General features: G+C 48.6%; 1 protein-coding gene and 1 long non-coding RNA gene across 3 annotated transcripts in view; both read right to left on the bottom strand.

The window, feature by feature from the left end:
• Nsun2 (tRNA (cytosine(34)-C(5))-methyltransferase Nsun2) overlaps positions 1-23,250 on the bottom strand; it is an 86,495-nt gene that overhangs the window by 27,755 nt on the left and 35,490 nt on the right. The window lies entirely within an intron of this gene.
• Positions 4,907-16,043, bottom strand: LOC119099175 (uncharacterized). 2 transcript variants are annotated; one of them, XR_005094324.1, is made up of 3 exons: positions 15,962-16,043; positions 7,307-7,359; positions 4,907-5,010 (listed from the first exon to the last, which is right to left on the bottom strand). It is a non-coding gene; the product is annotated as an uncharacterized LOC119099175 (long non-coding RNA). The 2 variants fall into 2 exon arrangements; XR_005094323.1 differs by lacking the exon at positions 15,962-16,043 and adding an exon at positions 12,064-12,128.

Raw genomic sequence — 23,250 nt, 5'->3', positions numbered from 1 at the left:
GTGCTAATGTTTTTTGGGCTGTGAAAAAATGCATGACTTGCCACTTGCCAGGGTTCAATATCATCTTGTTTGCCGTTGCCCAATCACTTATCTTGTCAGTGTGCTCTTGCAACTGGCAGTGCCGATCTACTTGGTCAATTCGACACGCCTGGTATATGGTAAGGTCGTCTACATACTTCAGTCCGTTATCAATATCAGCAGCGGCACCGTTAACCATATCCCGGAAAGCAACCGGGCCAACTAAGGTGCCTTGTGGAGTGCCACATGTTATGGTTATCCAAAGACTCATGGTTCTATCTGGCATCTTGACCCGCTGCTGTCGGTCCTGCAAGAATAAGCATAGCCACTTTGCGTACCCGGAGTGAAGTCCCATTGCAAGCATGTTCTGGATAACATGTATGCTCAATGAGGTCAAATCCCTTCTTAGAATCGTACATAATCATAGCACATAATTTGTCTGCTTCGTCCAACTCCGTCAGTAAAGCATGCAACAGCCTAACTAAATAGTGTGACGTTGAGGCACGTTTCATATTTCCGTATTGGCGCTTATCTATGCTTGGTTTTATATCCGCCAGAATTTGCGGAACGATATTTTTTCCAAAACCTTGCTAAAAATCAATGTGAGGCTTAGCGATCGCAGATCTCCTGGCAACTTGGGCGATGTTTTCTTTGGCACAGGGGGGATTGTTGCTCTCTTCCACACCGATGGCACGCACCCTTCATGCAATGACCGGTTGAAAATATGGGTAAGTGGAACGGCCAGTTACACAGAAATTTCCTTTAGAAGCCGCACTGGAAGTTGTCCAGTGGGCACAGCCATATTTCCTCTCAACTGCGATAGCTGAGAGGCAACTTGCCACGGCTTTATCTCAGCAGAAATATTATCGGCATGCACATAGCAGGGAAGCTCTTCTGTGCGCAGTGGTCTATACGTTGTGCACAATTCTGTAAAAAAAAAACAATTTGCTTATTCCGATTTTGATTTTTCGTCATTGGCTTCTGCAAGATCAAGACTCCATGGTTTTGGTTTTCGGTTGGTTAAGCTGGCTTCTTGTCTGTACTAACACCCTCTTCGTTCAGAAGCAATTCTTTGGATTCGTTTCCTGTGCCGTACCGTTTTTGCCGCTGTAGTTTCTAGGCCTACTTTGGCTGTAAGTTTTTGTAGTCTGTCCATTTGATGACGACCGTGCGCCCTGGCACAGAACGAATAGGATCACGGAATAGCAGTTCGAACAACATAGCAAGTAGGACCACAGAATAGCAGTTCGAACAACATAGCAAGTAGGATCACAGAATAGCAGTTCTAACAACATAGCAAATAGGATCACAGAATAGCAGTTCTGACATTAGAGTAAATAGGACCACGAAAGGACAGTCCCAAAAATTGAGAAAATAGAGTCATTGAATGGCAGTCCTAACAGTCCATATCCTAACGACTCCACTTAATGTCGGCGGCTTGTCACATGCCATTCCCCATTTTAACCTTCGCCTTGCTGCATGCTGACTTTGCATCCTGATAAGATATCGCTGGAATCTCATCCAACGTCCATCATATGATCGATGAAAGCCTTTGGTAACTGAGTCACTCCATATTGTCTGCATGTGCTTGTCTGATGACACCATTCGCTCTCGCTTTAGATCCGTTAAAACACGGCATGATTTAACCTCATTACGCAAGAGAATTCCGAGACGGCAATAAATTCATCTGCTGGCGAGAGTGGCACAGTTAACAACGAACTAGTTTCGGTATGCTTCACCATTCCGTAAAAGTGCACAGTTTTCGCTCCCAATGGCTGGCCAAGGGCTTTGAGCCCTGATTCCTTTTCAGTCGGATGGTCCAATCCTTGGCCTAATTATGCAGAAGTGTGACCTGCCACACTGCACCAATTAAGCTGCACCTGGACTGCCGGCGGGCTCGGAGGCTGCTCAACACTGGGTATAAACCAGCGACGGACGGGTCCGTGTTGTAATTGCGGTGGATATGTGGTCAGCCCGTTGCCAGCGGGACTTTGAGCTGCAGTGAACCGGAGCGAATGACTTCTCAAGACGTGCCAATCACGTTTGGCAGTTGTCGCAGGCGCTAGGTTATCAGGGACAAAGACAACGAGCGCGCGTCTCGGGGTGTGGTCACGCAGTGCTCCTCGTGCTTTGGAAGTGCCGCTGTCAGGAATGACTTTGACCATGTGAGATCATTGCCTAGTCTTGATCCGGGGTGCGATGGTAACGATCTTCTGTGTATGATCAAAGCGCGGATGTTGGCCCATTGGTCGACCCACCATAAAATCGGCTTAACAGAATAAGCAATTTATCCACATGCTGAATATTGGGGCGTTTTTCACAGTTTGTTTATCCTCAGATCCCTGCATATCGTTAGCGTGCAAACGGATTTTAATTCACAAAAACCTTCCCTCTTGCCAAACATGATGTTGATTCACTCTCAAATTATCTAATTTATCAAAAATCACGTTGAAGACAGTCACTGTTCTTTTAATCTAGTTTATGGTATAAATAAGGCACACAATATATGTGCACGCAGCAACTGTGCGTGTGCAGGGACGAAGCCAAGATCAAATGGCAAAGGATACGCTGGCCGCGTATGTCAGTAAGCTTTAAACACAACACCCTGCCTGAGGTGTTTCACGAAAAGCATCCTTGCAATAGCCTCCATTCCATCCGATATCAGCTGGTATCACCGCCCATATGCATAGGATCATCTCGTAGGACAATATTGATGGGATTCCATGTACATCAGTTAAATACTGGCAATGTGTTTGTCACTTGCATGCTATGTGCATAGGACTAGCCGTGCAGAAACACTTTTATTTGGAGAAAACTTCCAAAAGGCAGTTTCTATTCGCAAAACTATAATTAAACCTGATCTGAGAATTGAGGTCTCCATGACAGTTAGGTTATTCGGAATACAATTCGACGGTTAAAATATGTGGTTCCTGCTGCCAAAATACAGCAATTTCTCATTCCTATATATTGTCAGTAGTAACCCCAAGGAATATAATGACATTAGAAAAGGTAGGCTTATGCTGTTGTCGGAGAACTGCAAGCGTGAACATTGAAATTGGAGTGGTTCAGAATATTTAGGTTGGCTGCAGAGCATGTCTCTCCAGCTAAGATGCCGCTCTGTGAGCGTCACGCACCCTCGAGATCTTGATGAGCTCGTAATCGTGTGCTTCAACTAACGCGCTGCACGCACTGGCAGTCTTCGGATGATTGAGCTTTCTCTCCCTATCAACCAGAATTTGCAGCTGTCTTTAGCTGACTTACAGAGCCCGCTGAGAATCAATAACGATAGGCAAGCACGCCCACAGTTTGGAGTTGAGGTGACTTGCCCGACTCGGGATTGACATTTTCGGAGAATGGAGCTGACGTGCCAGAAAGAAACTGAACTTTTTGCACCATAACCTTCTTGAAAGCCCAAGTCTGGGTACCTCTTGCGACTGGGTAATACACTTCAGTGTATTAACAGTGTGATCAAATATTCATCAGTATAAAACTTTGAATTTCTCAGCTGTTGAAATTACTGGAAAGGCTCGTTGTACAAGCCAAAGACTATTTTTGAAATGCAATACGACGACTGTCCTGTCAGGCTTTTGTAGCTGCTCAGGACCGACGCGATATTGTTACCTCATACCGCAACAAATTTCTCAAATTTTATACAAAGTTTGCTTACCAATAAGACCTGTAGGTATAAACTAATCTGCATATTGCCACAAAAAACACGGCTCTGCAATATTTTTAAATCCAATAAGCCCGCAATGTTTAGCCGGCTGAAGAGTGACGAGTGTTTTCCCAAAAATGGTATGATCTGTGCTGTCGATGCATGGTTTATGACAATCAAGGGTGTCTCGTAATGTTTAAAAAGTGTTCAATATTCTGACACTCCAACTCCATTTTCATGCTGACTACACGTTTAGAGCTGTGTAGACATCTTAGCGTTATTTAACTTTAAGACTTTTCGTTTCCAAGCGCATGCAGCCATTTGTAAGCCGTTTGGCAGTCATGGGTCTCTCAGACGCATTGCCCACCAGCGCTGTCCCACGCATTCAGGGCATCGATCAAATATGATTCGGTTATTGTTTCCACGTGCTTTGCCGCAGAAAGATCCGCCGCCATTGGCGTCATTACAGCACCGCCTCCAGCCACACGACAGTTGTGCACATCTCAGCGTTGCACGTTGTGATTTAGTTTTTCCTTCTTCTTACATCGCAGCGCCTATAACTATGTTTTCGACGGCTCGGCCTTTGCACAACTCGTTTCTAACAAATATACGAAAGTCATAGATATCTTATTACACGCTTGTTTGGTTTACTTCTAGAGTGGTTTTAGATGAAAACTGTGTCCGAGCTAAACGCCCACGCATATCCCTCAAGCGCGATGTGACCGGTGCCCGTGTCGGACGGATGTGAATTAATATTGTTGACCATCACGAAGGTCGAGCCCATTGCATGTGCCAATCTCACGGCGATCCGTGCAGCCGTGTGCGCTGTGCATCTAGCTAAAGACATGCGTGCAGTCAGACAATGGACAGACAACAGACGTACGGTCGGAAATAAGTGAGTGCGAAGAGTGCAAACGGTTACCGCTTTCTTCGCCCCGCCAGGAAGCGACGCTGTTGGCACCGGCAGAGCCGCCATTAACGGCGTAACGGTGGCCCATGTCTCAGCAATATGAAGTGGATCTCAGTTAATACTTGTTGGCTGTTTTATACCCACGGCTCGCTCGGACACACTGCTCGTTCAAAGCTGCTCAACTTACGCAGGACATCGAACACACAGCATTTATCTGTGGTTCCCGCTTGATTCGCTGCACGAAGATGCAACATTATTGAGGTTTGTATAGCACTGCCTCCAGCCACACAGCATTGGCTCACATCCCAATGATGCGCATGGTGCCTTTATTATTTCTTTTCGGATGTCGTGGCTCTTCATGACGGTTAAACCCGTCGTATAAGCAAATTCCGCTGCAGTCCACGCCACCGTCTTGCTGTGCGTCCGGCTGAAAGACATGTGTGCATTAATACAGACAGCCAGCCAACCAGGCAGACAGACAGGCAAACAGGAGGGCAGACAGACAAACAGATGTTTTTCATTCAGTGTATCAGACGACATATACGCGCCGCCCATGGTGAATGTGCCATTGACCGTTTTTTCACCATACTGGACCGGTGTTTGAGTGGGGTCACTTATAATACTTTTTTGCGTCAGGGCTTCGTTTGGGTGATACACGATGGATATATGCAGGCTGTCGGGCCGGATGTAGTAGCAACTGGGCAAGTTTCTTGGTGAGCTAAGTGAACTTGCTTATGAAAATCATATAACCTGTGAAATAGAAGGTGTGAGAACCTACCAGCAATGAAATGCATGCCAACAATTAAAACATAATACCCACCAACAGCAAAATTGTTAACGCAGAGGTCACGCCAGACAATTGGAATAGGAAGAGCTGCCAGGGGCATTCATTTTAAGTAAATCATCCGAGCAACACGATTATAGTTTTCCCCTCTTCGGTTGGTCTGCATCATGTGTACCAATGGTAACAATATTTCAGAGACGTTGGTATGACTAGAAGCGGCGTCATGCAACAAGACAGGTGGACAAATATTGCGATGCCAAGTTCTCACAGCTATTCACGTGCATGTGTTGTACTGAGCCGTTGATCAATCCAAAGTCTTGCTGCATGCATCTAGCAAAGCGTAGTGGCAAAGAGTGGAGTCGTCAAAAGTGGCAACATGTATTTTGCTTCGCTACCCACATGGAATGCACTGCAATGAAGGGCACTGGTGCAAAAGCATGGACGGCGATTACATTGACACCAATAATTTATCATTCATAAATCATCCAGTAACAACCATTAACAAACATGACCTTACAAACATTGTGAACTCAAAAACAAACATAAATGTCAATAGCAGTAAAACAAAGAACCTATTACATTGTGCTTTTAACACTTCCCTAGTATGTCTGTGTCCTTAGATGCCATTTTCAAGCGACATGTCTTTTTTAAACCTCTTTTCTGACATCCAGTATTTTTTAACACTTCTTGGCAAAGTAGGCATACCGTATTGCGAAGTCTCAGCTCGAGTTGTAATCTAACCACGAACGATGTTATTGGGTAACAGTTGGCGGTAATATGGTAGACATAGCGAGAGGGAATATTTTAGGCTTATTCTTTCCTTGCAGTATCATATGCACAGCGTCCTATCTCAAGGCTATTGGGATGCGTGCTCCCCCGTTCCCCAGCCACCGCCTCCCCCTACGTGTGGTTCTGTGTGATGAGGTGGATGTTGCCTTCGCTTTTGGCACAGAATCAACTATTCCCGACACACAAGGCACTGCCACGTTGTTTTTAGCCCGCGTCCTCCTTCTGAGTGCACCATTAAAACATCCTAACACATATCACCTCAAAAGACACTGTGCACCCTGATGGGATTTTTGAACATCCGACCAGCAAATAGTATATCAAGGATTAAAAGGACGCCATCTTAGAACCGAGGTTAAATTCACAAATTGCGAGTGAGACTATAATTCTTCCTAGACCAACATCACCCCGTAGAGGTCTGAAAGAGCTTCACTTCAAATATCTTTGTTAAGAGGAATTCATTCATGGGTTTCTTAGCGGCATGGGTTTTACAGTGAGAAACAATTTTACTCGTTGTTTTTTCTATCTCTTCGTCGGGCTTGTTTCATGTATATCAAGCCGGCTATGGCCATAAGAAGAAGAGTGTTCCAGCGTTATCATTATTCATCCCAAATGAAAAGGAAAGGGTTGTGTTCCACCAATGACAACCTTGAACCACGGCCCTTGCAACTCCATGAGATCTTAAACACAAATACCTGCCAACACGTCATCTCGGTTCGTAATGTGGCAGCAGTTCTACCCGTGGTCGGTGAACTAAGGGGAGATCCCCCACAAGCGCAGGCGTTATTTCCGAGCGCCTCGCAGCGTCGCCTCTCCCAGGAACCCCTCGCCACCGCCGTGCGAGCGCCGAACCAACCCTCGGTGTTATAACACCGACCGCCGGCCGTTGGCGTCCGTCGGCGCTCGCCGCTCGGGCGTCCACTCGCGGTCGGCGTCCGCCCCGGCGGCAGAGGAAGCGTCCCCTCCGAAGGACCCTCCCCAGCCAGAAATTCCCCGGGCCGGGCCGCCCCCACCGCCCCGGGCCACCGCCTAATTCGTCCGGGCAGACGATGTCCGGGTCCCGGCCTGGCGGCCACTTTGATGGCCTCTAATAGCGGGACTAAGCCGCCGTAACCGTCCCGAGGGGGCGGGGGGCGAGATGTGGAGCACTTACCGGTGTCTGGTGGCGTGCATCGGTGCTCATTTGGCGGCGCTGCCAGGGTCGCGCTGGAAGAGGAGCGAAATCGGCATGGTGCGGTTTTTCAGTCGGCGCCGCAGGCGCTCCAGGGCCGCCGAGGTGTCGGGGACCTTGACAGACACACATGCACCCCATTTGAGGAACGGCCTGCTGCCTGAAATGGCGCTATACGGCTGGGAAGGTGGTCTTTATAGGATGCGCAGTGTATTAGGACAACGCATCCGTGTGATGAGAACATGCATGAAGGTCATGTTTCAGGCTGATGTTTAACAAACGGGGGGAGCCTTGCATGCTGTGATCCAAATAATTACGGTTCGGACCGTCAGCCCGCCTCGAAGAGGTACAAGAGTTTTGGCTAAAGGAATGCTTTATTCAGCCTCGTCTCGTCTCATCTAGGCCGAACAGGTAGCTGCAAATACGTCGAAGGCTCTTGATGCGTCGATCGTTTTAGTGATGAATGACATTCAGGCATAACTTAGAGCTCAGGCCGCGTTTCAGTCAGAAAACGCGGTCTGTCACATCGAATGTGTCTCGTGTCACACATGGCATCTCTCTCTCTCTCTCTCTCTCTCTCTCTCTCTCTCTCTCTCTCTCTCTCTCTCTCTCTCTCTCTCTCTCTCTCTCTCTCTCTCTCTCTCTCTCTCTCTCTCTCTCTCTCTCTCTCTCTCTCTCTCTCTCTCTCTCTCTCTCTCTCTCTCTCTCTCTCTCTCTCTCTCTCTCTCTCTCTCTCTCTCTCCCTCTCTCTCTCTCTCTCTCTCTCTCTCTTCCCTCTCACTCTCTCCCTCTCTCTCTTGCACCTCACCTTCTATCTCCCTTCGCCCTGTCGATCATCACGTTTGTTTCCCTTCGTGCACAACGTCCCTTTATTTGAGCATTTCACAATAATGCACCGGGCTCCAGATCGTACCTGGACACTTTGAACACCAGTCTCCAGCGACGCCATTTTCGGGCCGCGTCTGCCGCTGCCCGTCACGTCCCGCCCCTCCCCCCGGGGACGTCCACGGCGGATGCTGGGCGTCACGCGCGACCCTGGAGGCTCGTCCTCACTCGGGGATGCGCTGTGATGAGCGCGCCGACGCCAGGCCCGCGAGCGACGATACCATCTGCAATTGACCCATTTCGTATGCGCCCGACCACGGTCAGCCGTGGCAGTTCGCATGGACGGCGCGTCAATTTGAGCCTCGTTTAACGAGCACGTGAGGTGAGGCGGCAGCGCTGCTGCTCTTCCTATGCGCCGAGGGCGAGTGGGGCAGGGTGCGTTCCGTCTGAGATCGAGCGTCACACGCACGCGGCGCTGTCAGGCCGTCACGCTGGCGACAGCTGACGCCAGCGTCCTCCGGACCACAGCCGCTTTGGTCGCGCCCGTTACGGTCGCAGCTGCTAACTACCCGTAACTACATCCACATCATTTAAACACTGCATTATCCTCATCGCTGATATCCTCACAAACGTGCACGTCTGATGCCCATGAATGTCTTGAATTGTGCAGTGAATTGCAGCCATGACTTTAGTGGTGCATTGTCATGCTCAGCTGCGGTCTCTCGTCTGAAATTGCCTCGGGAACGATTTGAGAATCTGTGCTTGTTGTGTTTTTATGAGACAAATGCTATCAAGTGGTGCAGCTGCAACGCAAATCCGCACAAGAATGCCATAACGCGGAATAATCATGGGAAGAGTTATCAAGTGAAAAACCAGCAACCGAATGGATAAGCGGATTACAACACGGGAGGAAGTTGTTTGTCGTTATATTTATCACGGATGTTGCTAGTTGACAATAGACCTTTACCAATGTGCCCTGCTGTAGACAAAGGGGATTTCATTTGCTTCATTCACTCATCTCGCCCAGCGCATTTGATCATAGGATGCAATTTTTTATTATCGTGAAATGATTAATAACAAACTTTTTTTGAAATAGTAATTCATAAACCTGAAGAAATCAACAATAACAAACTTTAAATTTACTCCATGAAAGGCTATTAGAGTGAGCAGTTCACTGACAATAGATGCAACGGATCTATGAATACAAGGTACCTGCAAGCGTGCTGCATAAATCTTCTGTATGCCTTCACACATGTCAGCTGAGCGTTTTCCGTTTCACAGATGTGGCGCACGTGTTTGAATTTAGTACTTCTGGGTGATGTCTGATAATACACAAGTCTTTGAAGGATGTGTGTGGTCTCTGTTGTAGGCAGTTGTGACACAGAACCTTTAAACATATACGGTAAAGAAACCGATTGAAGGAACTAATGACCTTTCAATTTTAACAAACACGCACGTGATGTGGCTCGAGCAGTTTCGAAACAGGTTCGGTTTCGATGATGTGGAATCAAGCGGTATTAAGCAAACTCGGTGTGGCATTTTTGGACGTGAAATTGTGTCGAGTGTCGCACATGAACTACTGGGTATCCGGTTTGGAATCTAGCGTTCAGTGGTGGTGGAGTTCATGCATCTTGTGCTGCAACTGTCCCCAGATTCAACCTCCTACGCATCGCCTGATTTGGCGTCCAAGGCAATCAGATTTCTTGGTGCAGACAAGATGACGTAAACGAATGCTGGACTGTGTAAGGCAGCATTCGCCTTGTTCCTCGTAGAAAAAATAGGAGAATGGACAAACAGATGCGCTGATATTTCGGCAACATGCCTTTATCGAAGCGAAAATCAGAATCAGTATCGCTGGACTGAATTTCATTGACATTTGACGTTTGACATCGGCATGGTCTTTCCATTAGAGCACTTGGTTTAGTTAAAGGGAGTGCTCTTCATTTGTATGGGGCTTTGAAGTAAACTAGCCATCTTGAAGACCGGGGAGTCATGTTGCTGCCGTTGACATTTCACTGAATTTTCACTGTCATTTATTTATCGAAACAATTTCGCTGGGCTGTTATTAGATCCGAAAATTTTGCGCCCTGCGGGCTAAAGAATGGTTCCCGGGATTCACATAATTACTCGTTCTCGAAAATGCCGTTTTATGTCTAATTTCAACTGATTTTTCAAGCTTTTACCTTCTAGCAAAACCCCCCCGTGGTTGACCTCTGTCCCACCGACCTGTCTCGCCTTTGAACTAATATCGCCGAACCAATGGGCATTGCGTTTCAGCGGTATCCCATGCAAACCCTAACACTTCGCAGCGAACGAACGATGTGTGGTCCCCTTCACTAGTATCCATTAACGGCTCGTTCATTTCGTTCAAGTGTTCTTTCTGTCCTGACTTGGCAGCAGCCAGGCACCCACCAAGTTCCACGAAGGCGGATACCATGCAGGACGCGTGCTTGGTCTGAGACCAAACCAGGCCAGACGTGACCAGACCCTATTTCCTCTCGTTTTGATCCACCCGGTTTGTAGGGGTGACCCAGCAAAGTGTTGCGGGCAATTGGTCCCCTCATGTTTCCAACAGGCGTCGCCATGTGCATCTCATCAGATTGTGGGGATCGCCGGCACAAATATGCTTTACTGCCTGTACTGATCTCACCACGGTGTTAAGCAAGGAGTGCTTTCGTCAGTCTACCCTTAAATAAACCAAGTGCGCTAATGGAAAGTTTGGCGGATTATATGTTGTGTACTCAAAAACTTGCTGCTTAAAAATTGGCTGCTTGAATCCGCGGGTCGTTCCAATGCTTGTCATATTTGGTAGAGATTAGGTCCAGCAGTTTTTAGCCGGCCCCGAAAACGCCATCCAAAAGCTACTTGAGCCACATGGGAGCATGACATCAGTGTAAAAATTAAGTGCACGCTCATTAGTTTGCTGAGCGCATCCAGATTCCTTGCACCAATCAATGAATCGACTGGAATCGGGAGTAAATCAAATCGAGTGCAAGCAGACTTCGTCAGATGATTTTGCCTCGGTGGCCTTCTGGCACCTCTGTGTCGTACAGTGACGCAATGCCTGACATTCACACTTTCTAAAGACTTGACTGCTATTCAGTGCATGTCAATTCCAAAAAGTCATGTTAAAATATATTTCAGAGTCTGCAAAGCGTCTAAATAGCTCCGGGGCACTACATTTTTATATTTTTACCACCGTGCGTTTCGCCACCAGACATCAGGCGTCATCATGTTAAGCCGTTCACCATTGGTTCAGAAAGAGCTGGCTTGGTGTGAGTGCTGGTTGAAAACTAAATTATCCTGCACTGCTTTTCCTAAATGTATGAGATTGTGTAACCGAAATTGACTGCTTTGCGTCGATTTCCTTCCATCTCGGTTTTGAGCTGGCAAATCGGTTAGCAGGATCGGAGTGTGCTTCGGTACCTACGAGGGAATATGCTTTCGTCTCTTGGGCAAACAATATTTTGGTAGATCCCCTTGCGTGTTGTGGACCTATGTGACGTTGTTTCAATAATCCTTTCGTGGTAGATCTCAAGGTGATCTCAAGCTCTAACAGCACTTTCATGTTAACTGTTGTGGTTTTAGGCTGGTATATGAGTGAATATAAAAATAATAGTTGGGGTTACATCGATGTTGTGAACCTTGAACTTCGCAACAACTCAGATAAATGCTTCATTTGGCAATTAAAAACGCTCGGAAGCCATTGTGGATAATTTTCGTCCTGCCCGCTAGTGCCGGTCGACTGCGCCGCCATGTAGTGCGATTCGCACATTCAGTCGTGTATTTTGTAGGGAAGTACAAGCTCACGCAACTGGGCATCGAAATGACATTTCAATCCAGTTTTAGTCATGCAAAGCCATCGTGTTGGCTGCTGAATTCCTAAAATTGTTGAGACAGAATCCAACTCTTACCAAGTTCTAGTGGTCCGCTGTTGTTCTCTCTTCCCCGCCCCGGTCCTCAGACACTTGCATTTTCATCCTAGCGCTGTTTTTCTCTCTTCCCCGCCCCGGTCCTCAGGCACTTATATTTTCACCCTGATTCTCCCAGCTACCGTCCAGCTCCGTTGACCGTCACACTGCGGGGCCGTCGAACGACCTCCCGCGTCGCCGCCCGCCATTCCAGCAATGCGCTCCTAATGACCGATCCGCCAGCCAGGGAGCTGGCGAGTGCCACGACAATGTCACGACACCATTTTCGAGATAGCTCTGGGTGCTGCTCGGGCACTGCTCGGCGGCGAACGCAGCGGGAATTCCGAAGTGTTCGTTTGAAGTCGCTTCAGTTCAGACGAGCAGATTGTGTGATCACTTAGCTGCCCGGCGGCGGCGTTTCGGTAAACAGCATGGCGAGCCCGCGTGGCTGTCACTTTGCTGCGCACATTACTCTGGCAGTCTGAGAGGGCATTCACCCACGCCGCCAGAAATGTAAAAATAACTTCTATAACACGAATGCTACTCGAGGGACGCGCTGCGAGCGATGACTAGGCTCTGTATTTGAGAATCCCGGGGTCGATTTCCCCCTGCTGACATCCAGCGGGCTGCCTCAGTCACAACCGGGCGATGTCTCCACCATTCAACCTCACTTGGCCGATGAAAACGATTACTGGTGTAACTGCAACATTCCACAAATCCAGTGAGCATGTAAGCCCAATGAGCGAATTAACTGCCCAGCCATCCAAGGCGTTTCGCAAGCCGTTACCTACGTGGATCTGAACCGCCGGACGAAAGAACCTTAAGACATTAGTTACGGTCTCATGCGCTATACAGCCACTTGACACGTCTCGCCCTGCCCTTGCCGGCACTCACTCACGGCCGACGACTGCCAAAACGGCCGACACTCGAGCAAACCAGTCACGCAAGCTAATAACGCTCGCCAGGTCGAAAAAAACGCGTTTCGACCGACGCTCGGGCGGCCCGGTCGCGACGGCGGTGCCCTTGAAGCGGGCGGCCAGCGTCGCTCGCCGGCGAACTGGGTCACCGGCTCCGTATCACGTAGCCCAAGATGCATTCGACGATAGGGCATCGGCGGCCGACGGCGGCGGCGAGCCGGCGGGAAGGTCGGCCGCCTGAGCCAGCCAGGTCGCCGGGACGGTTTGCACAACTGGCGGCCCCTCGACCGACGAATCCCGGGCCAGGTGCTGGCAGGGGACTGGACGGGAGACCGGATCGCTCCCGTGACCACGCCGGCGGCGGCCATAAACAGGGCGGGCGGCGGCCGGCCGCCACAGAACGGGGTCGCCGGGCGAAGAGGAGTGGTGCATGACGTTAATCTGGCCCTGCACCAGGGGGGGGGGGGGGGGCGGGGCGTGGGCCGTGCCCATCAGGAGGGTCCGGGGCAGAGATGTTGTTACAATTGACGGGCAGGCGCAGACATCCTTGGCATGAGGGGATGAGATGGCGTTAGAACGGAGTGCTGTTCTTTCGTGACGATCGTGACAATGCATTCCAGCAAAGGCAGCTTTGCCAAGAGAGAGAGTTTCGATGCTGTTGATTGTTTGATAAACATGTATAAGGTTTATGGCCAGCCATGTATGTTGTGCAACAAGTACAGAGTCGAGTACCAGCCACGCCAAGTGTGCCCCGATGTGGGCTCGTGTCCCTCACACTGCGCGCTACAGTTTGTTCTCGAGGGCCATCTGACAACTGGCCGTGAGAGAACTGGCGGCGCGAGGGACACGTACCCCCGCCCCCCCCCTGGCGGGTAAAGATAATAGGGTGTGCTGTTGACATCAACATTGAAGAACGCTTCAACACGTAGCTTTGAAGCATGCATGCCTTTTTTCCACAGCATGTAGTAGGTGCAAGCTGTAAGTCCCTATCAGTTAAAGGGAATGTGTCACGTTTGAAGATTTGAAACAAACCTCATATAATGGAGCAAGCTCACTTATAGCTATTGGTGTAATCTTTAAATGGAAAATACTGCTTCAGACAACACAATTCCCTTTTAAGTAAACAAGTTGCTCAATGTGTCAGGGTTTGATTGCGTCATCGTATTCTGCATAATATTGACTGGGAGCCAATTGACGGCCGTTATATCCAGAAATCACTCTCACGAACGCCAGATATGAACGCCTCACAATAAAAGTTGTTTGGCCTTGATCACCGCGTGGCTTATGGAATGGCAGGATTTGAATGACGTTATTATGTCGCCATACATGCCAAAGTGACTTTGAAATACTCTTTTTCCGATATAATTTTCCCCATTTTCTCGGGCGTGGAGTTCAGAAGCTAACGGGGCTTAGGCCTTCAAAGGAGTATAATTATGAACGGCGCCGAAAGGTCCTCAAGATGGCTATTTTACCTTAAAACCCCACATGAATGTGGAACACTTCCCTTAATGTCTTGCACTGAGAGCTCCAAATTGTCGTGCGCCAAAAGTTAATTCCTACAAAAATACCCAGGGGCCTACAGCCACAGTTACATAACGGCATGTGCTCTCTGACGCGTGATTGCTATAGCGTGAATGCTTTCAAAATCAAGTGATGCAATAGTTACCTCCGTTTTGCACGCTTCGCCGTGACATTTATTGGCACGAATCATGCCTCTCAATATTTTGAACTGGCGCAAACGTTCGGGTATACCGCCATGCTGTCGAAGACGTGATCGCTCTGATGATCACAAAAGGTTGCGCTGCTGATGAATCCAGTCTCGTCTGAGGCGGAAGCGACTCACTGAGGAAGGCCAGCAGAGGCGACAACAGTTCGCAGGGAAATGCCGCTCAAATGTGAAAGTGTAGCTAATCTTTCAGCCTTCTAAATGATGACGATCCTTGCGCAATGCCAGGAGATTTTATTGCCGCAAAGATATGTACCTGTTCAATTGTTCTAGATGAACAGCGCAACTCCGAGAAAATTACGTTTAGCGTCATTAATACAGGCACGCAAACCAGACACCTGCAAGTTGGAATTTGCTAGAGGGTATAAGAAAGACCTTGGTATGCAAACGTAGCCAGGAACGCATTCAGATCTTGCGACCGGGCTAATGTTTTGCGAGCAAATCCCAGCCTCATTAACAGTACCTGAGCGCTGCGAACAGACTAACAGACCCCAAAAAGGCTGATAGGTGTATTACCTAGCGTGTCAATGAGCTATCGATGTTGATTTGCTCTGGTGGCTCACACAATTATTTCAGTTGCATACCATAGATAATCATTCGGCCTTCCGCTGGTTTCATGACTAGTTACAGCTAGTTGTATTAGTTGTAGCTAGTGTTAGTTTCGTTACCAAGTTACGGCTGTCATGTTAAGCGTGTTGCTGCCTACAATAGTGTCTATAATATTCGAAGCCAAAATAATTATTGTGAACACCTGATTCTGGTATGACACTCAGTGGTGCCGTGATGAGAAACTGCGCTCGAACCTTGCGGGAGGGTGGTGGGGTGGGGTGGGGGATGGGGGGCTTAAGCCTCATGAAAGCCCCACGTGATGAATTAAAGCTCCCACTTTTGGCCACGCTACTGCACGTGGCCAAAGCGGGAGGGGGAGTGGTCACGAGAGCTATCTCTCCCCCCGGGCCAAGATGTTTTATACCAGAGATTAGGCGATTTCGCAATAATTCGGCGCCAGTTCACAGGACTTCGGAAACAATTTCACGTCCTCTGCCTCCGCTCCCTGAGGTAAAGTTGGGTACGTACTTTCATTGATGACTAGTATTTGAACATCCATTGCCTGCTAGAATATATCTTGCTCGGTAAGCTTCTCCACACAAACAACAGTGCACCCGATCCCTGATGAGGTCATGTCGCCGGGATCTATGTGGACTATATCTAAACTTTGACATGACTCTGTTACTGAAGCATTAATGACTTGACTCACCTTAGCTGGTGGAGCATTGATGACGCATGCGATCCAGTTGCAACATAATGTCATGCTGATGAAGAGCACGTCTGGCTTCTTTTACATGTCGTGTGCAGAGTATCGGGGCAACGGGCGGCGTCCTCCTTCGGGACGTTTCGAAACCTGGCTGCAGTCCAAGCACAGATCAGATAAGGGAGCCCACGCGAGGACGCAATATGGGCACTCTACAATTCAAAAACAAAGATCATTTGGTGCCCATCACGAGGGCCTTTGGTCATACCTTTTTGTTGCTCAAAGAGACATGCACATCCGCACGTCCACCACACCACACATCCACGCTGTAAATGGCGGAGGCCTGTTTTTTATCCCCATTTGCGGCGCCCTGGCCGACGATCTCTGACACTTTCTGTTCGGACAGCCGCCGTAGCACGATGAAAACAGAAGACCTGCCCCAATGTCTTATCTAACTTTATCTCCATGCGCTGAATTTTGCTACATCTTATTCAGAGGCAGCACGATTTGGCCACTTGAGCTCTACAAAACAACTGGAAAACATTTTGATTATGCAAATCAAACGAGTTCTGAGCGATATCTCAAATAAAAGGGTATGTCTTTAACTAAATCTTTGGTGGGGGTAAGCTTTTTGGGCAGCCATAAGCTCACTCAGTATGGTGTAAGTCCCTGGAAATCTGGACACTATTCAGGATCTAAATAGACCAACGCTTTTTTCGTTCATTCTTACTTGATGCCGCACCTTTTGTGAAAAAATGCACATGTGACAGCCTTTTGGTATCATTGGTGGGTACACATCCATATAATGTGACAACACAATGCCGTTCAGACTGAGAGAAACGTTACGATGCAAACGGCACCAGATGGACTTCTCCTCCACATTGTGTTAGTTGCGTTCACCATCCATAGGCATTACCGCAGAACACCGTCGAATGTAGACTATAGTGGGGCCAGTAGCGTTGTAGCGTTGAGTGTGGCAAGTAACATTGAGATGCATATATATATATATATATATATATATATATATATATATATATATATATATATATGATAACCATGCTATTCGTCGGTTTACCTCCATATTTGGGTATTTTTTCCATCTGTGAGCTCCGTGTAACCATCCCCACAAGTCTAACCATGCTAGGCTAGAACAGTAACTTTGATAACAACAAACGAACCGCTCAGAATTCCCCGGCATAAAATCCAAGCCGTCGCACTTTTAATACCCTTCCCTTGATCCGTTTCTGGCACATCTTTCACCCGACTTCGCAAAGTACGTGCATTTGTCGTGGAATAGTGGCCGGCAGTAGGCTTGCAGCTCCATTTGAGATGACATACCAGGATTTCAGCTCCGAAACAAGAGTTGGTTCGGCATGCCATTACATTCCTTCCTCTTCATCTTCACCTGGACATCATAATTCTTAAAAAAAAAACACAGTTGCTGGATGTTCAAAACCAACAGGGCAAAACTGGTGCTCAGCCCGCTCGCAGCAAAGTGATGTTCCATAAGTGGCAGTCGCTCAAAAAGGTCTTGGGTCACTGTTTGACCGCTTGCCCAAGCTTCCAAGAGTGTTATGTGGAAACGCGAGGACAGACGGCGACACAAGAAACGTTATCTGACGCACCGGCTGGGCGGAAAGACGTGGAGGCCAGTTTTGAACCGATTGGCTGCGCATTACCCGCGCTCCGCACATCCCACGTACGCAATGAGTAATGGGAATTCTGTAGAGGCTGAGCCTATCCCTCTCAAGTGGCATGAAACAAATGCCCGCTTATGGTGAACGCAGAGATATTTTGAAATAAAATGAACGGGGCCGGCACGTAACATTGCCATCAAAATGCCATACTTTTCCTTTTATGGATGATTGTCTAAAACTCTGCCCTCATTTCACATCATGAGTAATGTCGACATTTAGCAGACAAAAAAAAGCTCAGGTGCGCTCTAAAGCTCATATTTGTCTTCAGCTGTAAGCAGCCATGGCCTTCCCAGGCTTGCGATGGCTGACTTTGTTGAAATAGCCGCCATCGGGTCCGGCTGAGCTAAGCAAACCCACAGGAAACTTGGCGCGCGTTGGGTATCAATGGTGTCCTGGGAGGCAGCTGACTTCACATGCCCCCAAAACGTTGCCACCGAAATGCCTCGTCATCGGTTTGCCCGTAAGTGCAGACAGATCAGCGGATCGTCCTAAAGGGAACCTACGTCACGGGCACCCCTGCAAGGGTGACTTGGGCGAGGCCGTACCGGGTCAGTTCGCGGAAGTGCATAAGACACATAACTCTTCAGAGGCTCTGCCACAGCCGGATGGGGCGGCATGGTGCTCCATTTCAAGGGCGAGACTCCGCCCGTCCAGACGGACGACGCCAGCGGACGGGGAGGCGGCGTTCAGTGCGCCTGCACGACTTTGCACAATGCTCGGAAACGCACGACGTGACAGTTCTCGGCGGGCCACTTTTGCAGGCGTGCGAAGGGCATCGCAGATTGGCTCAGCGTCAGCGACTTCGTCGGAAGCTTTGACGTCATACGCTCGGCAGGCAAGGTCGCACACATGGCCCTTCATCGTCACATGCCCAGATTGTTTGAGAGGAAAAATACCTCTTTGCGGCGAAGTGCTCGCGTGTTATTAGTCACGGGCACCAGGTTCGGGTATGCAGCATAGTTACACCAATTAATGCCGTGGTTAGCGAGGTTACTCCTTTCCACGTGCCAATGCTTAGTGCCTGACCAGCAACTCCGAGGACGTCAATTAAGTCAGATCGCGACTGCCAGGCGCTGGAATGCGTGCGAGAGCCGGGGACACCTGTGTCTTAGCCTCTCGTGCACTTACGCACCGGTCGGGCGTTGCATCACATCAGTGACCTTTTCACGTGCACACCATCTTGGTTGGGTGGCACGCCCACCGGCTGCGTCGTATCCAATCAAAATGGGATCAAAAGCGTCGGTGACCACACGGAGTAACAACAGGAAAAGTTCGGATAGATTCCAGGAGCCCTTAATGACGCATGTGTTGTAGCGCCCACATAGCGTGATACCGAATCCCGGCAATCCACTTGCACACGCGCGTTAGTCAGTTGTTCTAAGGTGCATGGCGCAGTGCACCTATAGCGCCGAAAGTTCATATTTGGCGCCCATGATCCGGAATGTTGCCTCATTTCCACGCGCCCGCACTCCCATCCGCAAAGGCGCACTCTATGCTCGCGCGCCCGGTCAGGCTCTGGTTAGAGCCTTCGTGAGCGTTAACGTCGCCGTCGCCGCGAACGGCGACCGCGTAAAGGCTGGCGAGCCACGGGGACTTTGATGACGCAGGCCATGCTAACACCTCAACGCGGTGGCGGCGGCCGCTCATTGTGATTGCTGGTTGTTTGTTTTTGCATTCGTGGTGTTATTGACTGTGGGGAAGCAGAACGAACACGACATTAATTTCAGTTTCATGCATATACGCGAATGTGTGACCTTAACCTTGCGTGGTTATATTCAATCGTGCGGTGGACGCGCAGTGAAGCAGCATCGCGAAACACATGCAATTGCACACTCATTTAGAAGTCACCGCAAATGCCGATCACCTCAGGCCGTAGCCGTGATTATATGGTTATAACGTGTTTTAATAAGCGTGATGATTATACACATAAAACACCGCACATTCTTAGATTATTCCGGAAGGCCTCGAAAAAATCCTGGTATAGTGGCTTTGGCGTGCCCGTAAGACCGTGTGCACGTTATTGTTTATGTAAGAGATTGACCAGAGTATTGAGACACCGCTTTTACAAATGTTGCATATCCATTTCCAGCAAAGCATCCTAAGGCAACAGTAGTTCCAACATCTAAAGAACAGAACTATACGTTACATTGTGGAACTTCGATACATAATGCTGATCTGGCGAGTTTGACCAGCAAGCTATCTACGCGCTAAAATGTCGTTTGCTAATTCAGGATGTAATGCCTTTTCGATCGCCATCTGCATATTACGTTGTCTGGAATGCATGTGTCGCCATATTGATTCTATAGTCCGTTCTAATGCTGCGATAAGCTTAAGCTTGCCTAATGTTCGGCGTAGCCGTATATATCCTTGGGAGCCTCTGCCTGCATCTGAGCAGGAGAACATTCAAACGTGTTTCGATTCAGAAGGCTACATCGCGTATTCCCCACAAAAACATAATCCCCCATGTGCCATCCAGTCCCAGGTGCAGGATAATTTGAAAGGGAAATTAACAGTCCGTCCATGAAGCCATGGAGATCTAATCTAGTCGTAAATCTCAACCACTCGGAACTTATATACGTCTCAGGTGGGTGGTCCTTCCCCTCCCTCCCCCTCAAACCCTTATGTGACTTGTGTGAAATCCGCTGCTGACAGGGGTTGACGCATGGTCCGTGTCGGGGACGAGGAGAGGACATGCAGCCGGCTCGTTCTGTCCTTCCCGCTGACTGTCGTAAAGGGGCGTTCTGCTCCATAGCCAAACACGGCAGTGTTCAACATTGAGGTTGAGGTCAGGTCACGAGGTCATGTCGGTCTGCGATGGCCAATCGCCCGGCTTGCGCTGTCCTCTTACGTGGTACTGGCAACCGTGCTGCTTTGTATGCGGTAAGGAATAACAGTTTTCCATCACAGGTATTCTTGTTTAACTTTCCGATTGCATAGCTTTAGTCAATGGCATTTTTCACAATTTCTCAGTTTCTTAAAGAACAGAGCCTAAGAGCCCAACACAACATCAGCATCAAACCCAACAACGATCAAGAACAATAGTTAAAGAGACACTTACGGATGACAAAACGGTTGCGACCATTGCGTCACATTTGTATCGATCAGTTTGGGTCGGTCGGCTTCTGTTAATCAGTATCATGATGTCTCAGCACGCTTGGACTACCAAAGCGTTAAGCTCTCCATTCAGGCCCACGCACCTCAGCAGACGGCAGACCGCTCCCGCAGATGTTGCAGTACAACGCCGCCCCTCTCCTCCCGCTCGGGCTACGCCGGTTCGCCTCGATCCTTCCCCTACACAGGGGGTGTCCGACGGTTAGGGTATCTCTTCAGCTGTCATCACGCCAGTCATGTTCGGCTTCAAGGCTGGGAGTGGGGTGACCCGCGGTAATTACTGGTTCTTGGCGTGTTAAGTATTATCAGTGAACTAAGAGCATGACGCGAAGTCATAAAACACATGAAAGTTATTAATTCTTCAGAGTGCTTATTGAAGAAATAAAACGAGTCACACTGAACTGTCGAGACAGGCGATGCGATGCTTTGGAAGCGTTCATAAATACGGATTTGGATTCCAGTTCAAAGAAGTCTTCTATCGATGTCTTTTTTACATTCTTGCAAGTGCGTTAAGGTTCAAAGACAACTATGCTGAATAGAGTAGGATAATAAGAATGGATCAAGTTGCCAAATATGCGACAATTTAACAACATCGGACGTGAGGCGGGATAAAAATATGAGACATCGAGTTCGCTGACATGTTCATGTGGTTCATCTGCAGTATTTCTGAACTTTCAGCAAAAGTTAGCTCCTTGGCCGGGGAGAATGTGCGGCGCATGGTGGCAATATTCACAAACTCTACATATGCATAAAGCATATCAAAGGGAACTTATTAGTACCAAATCTGAAATGTGCGAAACCCAGGAGGCTCAGAAACGAAGCCCATTATTCGTCGTCAGGACTATCAAAATGGCTTGTAAATTTAGGCTTAACATGTCTTTAATTACGACATCAACTATCTTATCATTATTCCACGTCGCAAATTTGGTCCGATGGTGCCAAATCAGAAATTACAGCACGCTTGGAAGGGCGAAAAAGTGTATGCTAAAGAAATAAAAGCGCTTCATGAGTAAAACGTGCCTGATATTTTGATAGGTATGGTGACAGTTCATGTGTTTTGCTCCTGCTTGTCATATTTTTTGAGCATTTCAAATCTGGCTTTATAATAGGACCCTCTAGTAATTGCCGCGTGTGAAATCTATACGGCGTTTAACATTAATCGCGTGTGGCTAATGAACCACTCAGCAGTGATAATACTGAAGCAATGTTTTTAGAAACATTTCACAAAATTAATTAGGGAATACTGAATGCGTTAAGCACGATTCTTTTACCTACATTTCCATTGAGTGTGGTTGTTCATAAATGCACATTGAGGCGCAAGTCACGTTGTCTTAATTTACTGTGCACGTCTGAGCAATCACCCATCAGATGGCTCAGTCTTATTTCGCTCCACGTACTTTACCAAGCCTTGTAATCGCGTCACGCTGCGAGAATTCAACCGCATTCGTCCAGATGCAATGGTAGGACAATGAGTTCTCCAGAAAAAATAAAATACGTCTCTAAACTGAGCAAAGAAGCGTGAAACCTCCCTCATCGCAGGGACAGACACCGCTGGCGCGGGGGCAAGGACGTCGAAAGCCGCCTCTCGGCTGCTTCACCTTGTGGAGCCGCCCCATCACGCACTTGCGGCCGATCCCTTGTGCGGCGGTCACGCCAGGATCCGTTCCCGGAGCGGTGCCGGATGGGCTTCCCAGCTGCCCTCCCCAGGCGGCTGGTACCGCGCGGCCGCCGGTCGCGCGAAAGAAAGAAAACGCGGTGACGGACACGCCGGCCGCGCTGGCCCCGGCTGTCTGCCACTTCCCGCGGCTGGCTGCCCGCCCGCCCACCTGCACGCGCGTGACAGCTGCGGATTTCGCCAGGTGGGGAGGTGCGAAGGGTAGTTCCGGTCGTGGTAACTTGGCTTCCTTGGTGAAATCATCGATGTTGTTTTGCAAATGTGAATATCGGTTGAGCCAAAAGGCTCTTTCTCAGTGACCTGATGCTGCAAGCAGCGTGAAGACAAAGGGTATCAACAAAGAAGAGCCTTAGGAAACGAAAAACAAACTCAAACGCACTCGCAAGGAAGGCGAGCTTTAGAAGGCATAGAGAGCAAATTTGTGTTAGAACCTGATTCGATAAGACAATACCGTTAGCCCTATTTCTTACAAAATAGCCAGGAGAAATGAGAGATACGGATACTTGTTCTAATATTTATTCTAATAACGGCATATAGCGGAAATATCAATGGATCTATTCCTCCTTTCTCCTGGTTATTCTACGAGGAATAAAGCTAACGGTACTACTGTCTTATCTATATGCATAATTCTCCTCGCAAATGTACTCAACGACTTACGTAGAATCTGATTCAGTAAATTTCACTCCAGCAATTTACCCCGGTGGATAAATTGACCGCCCACGACTCAGGGCGGCGTTGCGCAACTCTATGTCAGACCCGGCGACGACCAAGCGAGATGCATGGCAGACGCTGTCTCGGTGTAACAAAACTAA

The sequence above is a fragment of the Pollicipes pollicipes genome, unplaced genomic scaffold, assembly GCF_011947565.3.
Source record: "Pollicipes pollicipes isolate AB1234 unplaced genomic scaffold, Ppol_2.1 Scaffold_4740;HRSCAF=5597_pilon_pilon_pilon, whole genome shotgun sequence".
Classification (NCBI taxonomy): Eukaryota; Metazoa; Arthropoda; class Thecostraca; order Pollicipedomorpha; family Pollicipedidae; genus Pollicipes; species Pollicipes pollicipes.
This window is presented reverse-complemented; position numbering and strand designations above follow the sequence as displayed.